The sequence below is a fragment of the Anolis sagrei genome, chromosome 3 (assembly GCF_037176765.1).
Source record: "Anolis sagrei isolate rAnoSag1 chromosome 3, rAnoSag1.mat, whole genome shotgun sequence".
NCBI lineage: Eukaryota > Metazoa > Chordata > Lepidosauria > Squamata > Dactyloidae > Anolis > Anolis sagrei.
This window is the reverse complement of record NC_090023.1, coordinates 135775507-135781506: the sequence shown is the minus strand read 5'-3', so window position 1 is coordinate 135781506 and position 6000 is coordinate 135775507.

The window sequence follows — 6000 nt, the reverse complement described above, 5'->3', positions numbered from 1 at the left end:
ATCCTGATGACAAAACAAATATCCTCCCGCCTGAGCCCTGACTTGAAAGAACTGTGCCATAGCCGAAACAGGGCAAAGCTCAGGGTCGCTGCATCTGGCTAATGTAACTATAGCGCCCCTGGCTTGCTGGTCCGTCTTGGACGAACGTACCAAAATTTGGAGGGTGTCATGTGTAAGTTTTATATCTGACAACACCAATGCCCGCTGAGATACATCCCTCTTTGACATGGCAAGTAACTCACTTATCCTAAGAGCAGCGAAAAAGGCCGTCAAGGCCGCCGCATGAAATAACCGCTGCTTATACTCGGACTGACACACCCTGGGCCATGTTCCCTTCAATCCCTTTAAAATTGTGGGAGACAAAGGTTCCCTTTTATCATGCGATGGACCCCGTTGGCGTGCCCAACCCGCAATGATTTTATGGAGGCGGAAATCGTTTGTGGGATCCGAAAAACCCTGCGCTTTTGACCAGTAGGCCAACGCCGACAGCTGGGACTTAATAGTGTGCGGCGCTAGGCCCCTTCTGTGTGAGTACACACAGAATTGCGCCAAATGTTCGTAAGGAATCGGTACTGTAGACAGTAACTGATAAAACTGTCTAAAATCGTGAAACTCCTCCACCACCCTCAGGTAAGACTTCCGTGAACTTGGGGCTAAAGCTAAAGCCATACCCATTACCGCCTCGTCCCTCCAACCTGCCAAAGATGGCCTGGCATACGCTGTGGATGAACGTCGGCGTTGGGCGCGAGTTGTCTGAAGCGCTCCATCTGCATACGAGATAGAGCGTCAGCCAAAGAATTGTCTATTCCCGCTATGTGAAAGGCTTTAAACAAGATGTTATGCCTCAAGCAATGTAACGTAAATTGCCTGAGCGCCCCCATCACCCTGTTGGATTTGGAAGTCAACGTGTTGATAACCTGAACGGTAGCAAGGTTATCGCACCAAAAGTGAACAGTCGAATTGGCAAAGGCCTTAACCCATACTGTAACAGCAACAAGTATGGGAAAAAATTCCAAAAACGTTAAATCTGCTGTAATCCCCTGCGTGTGCCAACTGTCCGGCCAGACTTCGGCGCACCAGTGTCCCTGAAAAAACACCCCAAAACCAACTGCCCCTGAAGCATCGGACGCCACTTTAAGAGCGTCCTGCAGCCTTAACTCCTGCCTCCAGAATGAAACCCCATTAAAACCATCTAAGAATTCCATCCAAATGGACAGGTCCTCTCTAACTGAACGAGTAACCCTAATCCTGTGATGGGGCATTTTAACTCCCGAAATGGCATTACAAAGCCTACGCAAAAAAGCTCTCCCCGGGGCAACCACCCTACAAGCAAAATTTAAATGGCCAATTAACTCCTGAAATTCTTTTAAAGTGGCCTTCCTACGGCCCAAAAACTGTTGAACCCGGCCCGTCAAGTCTGCCACTTTACAAGGGGGCAACCTGGAATATTGCTGAACCGTATCCAATTCAATCCCCAAAAAAGTCAAAACCTTTGCTGGGCCCTCTGTCTTCTCTTCCGCCAAGGGAACTCCTAACTCCTGTGCCAGCCCCTGGAATGACTCGAGCAACCCCTTGCAGTTGCCCGACCCGGAACGCCCCACAAAAAGGAAATCATCCAAATAGTGGGTGACTCCAGACATTCCGGATTTGGTCCTAACGGCCCAATCCAAAAAGGTGCTAAATTGCTCAAAGGCCGCACAGGAAATGGAGCACCCCATGGGAAGTGCTCTGTCCATGTAGAAAAAACCCCCGAATTGAAACCCCAGCAGCTCAAAGTCCGCCGGATGAACAGGAAGCAAACGAAATGCCGACTTAATGTCGCATTTCGCCAGCTCTGCCCCAAGCCCAAACCGACGAACTAGCTGCACGGCCGAATCAAACGATGCATAATGAACGGAGCATTGCTCATCTGGGATCGCATCATTCACCGACCTGCCCTTGGGATAGGACAAGTGATGAATGAGGCGATATTCACCCTGGGTTTTCTTAGGTACTATCCCCAAAGGTGATACCCGCAACATCGGCGTAGGTGGCTCCGTAAATGGGCCCAAAACTCTCCCCTCTAAAACTTCCTTATCTATTTTACGCTGAACTAACTCCTCCATCCCTATAACAGATTTCAAATTTGGGGATAAAGTTTGAAACCGGGGACCCAACGCCGGAATACGAAAACCCTCCGAAAAACCTTCCCATAGGTATTTGGCTGACCCCCTATTCGGGTACCTATCTAACCAAACCTTCAACTGATCTAACTTAATTGGGCTGGGTCCCTTTTGGAACTGGGGCCTGTCCTGAGGGCTTTTAAACAAATTGGGTGTCCCTAGGATTCCCTCTCGCAGCTCTCCCTTTAGGGCAATTTCTGGACGGGTGCATGCCATAACAAATTGCGCACGAGTGGGAATATCGACATCCCTTACGTGAACAGGCTCCCTGAGCAACAAATTCCCAACATAAAGGCTTTTGTCGCTGAGACTGCTGCTGGGGAGCCCCCTGCCGAAAGGGCTGCCCTGCCTTATTCTGAATGGTGTGCCCACTATCTGCCTTCAAGGCAGAGGAAGCCCTAGATGGATTCATCACTTCATTCCAAATTTGATCATCAATTAAATCCCAACGCTTGTCCGGATGGGAAGCCGCCTCGGTCCTAAACCGCCTATCATATTCCAGCCAAGCGTTAGGAGGGCCACTGACGTAAGCTTTATTAATGATGTTCTGATACTGCCACAAAGCCGTAGCCCTTTCCGGGGCAGCATCAGAAAGCAGGTTCGCGTACATTGTGAAACAAGGGAGCCAATTCTCCCAATTCTGCTCAACCTTGCGCTTCTTAATCTTCTCTTTACTGTCCTCGTCTAAATCCTCCTTCTCTTTCTTATCCATATCCCGAAAGTATAAAGAAAAGATATCCACATACTCGTTTCTTAATATCTTTTCCATTGTTTTTGACGCCAAATGGGAACCCAAACCCGAAAGGCTCACCGTAGGTGTCGCCTGTGGAGGCCATTTTGCAGTCCCCCAAAATTTGTTTGCTTCCCCCGTTCTGGCCGACTCTAAGGTGACAGTAACTGGCTTAACCGCTTGAGCGTTGGCATCATCCGTATTTTCCCCTATCTTGGGGCCCAAACCACCCTCAGACTGAACCCCAACTGCAACATGTGACTGCGTCCCCACCACCGATTGAGCCCGCCCCTGGCCCCATGGCCAAGTGAGTGAGGCAGAAGTAGATGCTGATGTGAGTGTGGTGGAAGTACCTGCTGGGACAGCCGTCACCAACTGCTCACGCCCTGCTACCTCGACAGCAGCAACAGTCGCCCCGACCGACTGAGTGGACCCGGCCACAGCACTGGACATAGAGGCCAATGCCGTGGGCTGACTGGGTCCGGCCACAGCAGCCGCTGAGGAGCCAGATGAAACCTGCACAGACGGATGAACTTCGGGGCTGGTGATGGTCTGCACAGCCGAAGACACCAAAGAGGAGCTCCCAGCAGCCCCCGGATCCGCCAGTTGTTCAGGAAGCCGGACCGCCCTTTCAGCCCCCACAGCTGAGGTCGATTCTATAATAGAAACCTGGGACAACAGAGATTTGAACAACTGTTTCTTACTTGCCCGGCGAGTGGAGCCCGAACCAGCCCCACCCAAACCAATCCCCCTATTTTGTTCTATTTGGTTAACACGCTGAAGAAGGGCCTCCAAATCTTCCATGGACACCCCATCCTCATCCGACGACGACCCGTCCTGACGTAAAGGGCGCTTGTGACCCGTCTTCTCCGCGGGACCCTTCCCCTTAGGGCCCCCCTTGTTCTTCTTCGATGGCATCCTACAAAATAAGAGAGGGTAGAATGCCAATGAGAGCCCGCTCCACACCCCGAGCGCTAACGCCCCCATGGCAACCCCTCCCGTAATCCGAAAGCGCCCAAAGCACCACATAAACATAGAATCAAAGAGTCGGAAGAGACACATTGTGCCATTCAGCACCCCCTTATAAATGCTAGCATTCTTATTGTGGCATTCCTCTACTCAAGCCTATGGTGCCTATGGTGCCTTAGAATCATAGAATCACAGAGTTGGAGGAGGCACCGTGTGCCATCACCCTCTCATGCTTACAAAATAATAGAATCATAGAATCAAAGGGTTGGAAGAGGCACCATGCGCCAAGAGGCACCATGCGCCAACAGCCTCTCCTGCATACAGGATAATAGAATTATAGAATCAAAGAGTTGGAAGAATCAAAGAGTTGGAAGAGGCACCATGCGCCAACAGCCTCTCCTGCATACAGGATAATAGAATTATAGAATCAAAGAGTTGGAAGAGGCACCATGTGCCATCACCCTCTCCTGCTTACAGGAGAATCAAAAAGTTGGAAGGGGCACCAAGTGTCATGTCTATGAGCCAGCAGGAGTGCGCACTGGTTTTATGATCCACCAGAATTATGTATCCTGCAGCCACAGACTCCCAGCTGCAACATATCTTTTATTTTATTTACTCATTTAAGTCCTTTCAGTTGGCTGTGGTATTTTAGCATCCCACTGTGATCCCCATGCAGTGAAAAAGGGGGGGGGGGTTAAAAATAGCTCATGTATTCACAAAATTAACAACCCCCCGCGCCAAACAAAAAGCCCCTGACATGGAGAGGTCCCCAACTTCCAGGCCTTAACCGCCCGCCAAGCCTCGGCTGTTCTTATTAATTAGCGCATTAACTATTATAGTGCACCCCCCCGATCACAGGCAACGGCCTCCACCCGGCCTAGCCCAGCGCGAACTGCGTCATTAAAAAGAGAAAATGGCATCCAAAATGGCGGGCGTTGCACTAAACGACGCCGAAACGGCAGCAAACAAAATGGCGGCGACTGCCGAAAAAATGCGCTCCAAAATGGCGCCGGCAAACAAACGGACGCGCCTTCCCCCCGCGCGCCACCAAGAACGCGGCTAAGGGCTGCTTAACCAGGCCGAGCCGCTTTAAAGACGCGGCCCGACCCACGGAACTAAAGCGCGCCGCCTCTAACACTCCGTGCGCCGCCATCGCGCGTCGCTAACTAAAGCGCGACGCCCCAAACGAACTACGCGCCGCCGTCGCGCGTCACTAAGGCGCGCCTTCTCCCACGCGCCGTGCAGCCCCGATTTAAGGCTGCAGCCGGAGCGGACGCAACCGGAGCGTCCCGATCACGGGCTTCCAGCCCCAACTCCTTCCGAAGGCCAGGGAAGGAGGAATAGCCCCCTCCTTCCCCAAGTGCTCCGCACCGACCTGGAGCACAGCTGAAAAGACGTCTTGCCGCTCGGAAAGTCAAGCAAGACTGAAGGACGGAGGCTGGCTCACGTGGTTAGCCAGCCCCCGCCCCTCTTCCAGGAGGTTCTAACGGAACCTCCTATTCTCTCCCTTCAGGGGGTGGGGCAAATCGCTCTCCCCACCAACTGCGTTGGTGTGGAGAGTCCCTTCTCATATTTACAATTCCAGTTGCTTCTCTTGTTAAACTTAAAATGAATAAAAATTAAATTTAGAAATTCAACATGGAGAATACGTTATTGTTCTTTATTTATTTATGCAGCTTTAAAACACAATGAAGAGACTGTAATCAGCAAAAGTAATTCCTACAGCTTGACACATTTTGTTTATCTAAGTGCTGCCCTTTCTTCAATGGTGTGATGTTATATCCATTTTTTTCACAATATGTATAGATTCTTCTAACAATCCCTTGTGAGATGCAATCCATATAGTTTCCCTGAATCATAACAATGATCAGGACTACTTCACAATGGAAGGAAATTGGCATCATGACCCTAAGTGTTTTATTTGTAAAAAAAAAAAAAATGCTAACATTGCATTATTTGGGTAGAATCAGAAAATGGACTATTGTGAACGTTTTACAGTTAATCAGATTTGCAATATTTGCCTGTACTGGTTATTTGGGCAATAGTGAAGAAGCTTTCCTGTTTGAAGGATTCTGGTTCCTTTTTCTGAGACCAAGTGTATTGATATGTAAGCATCTCAGACAACAAGAAATATGAGTA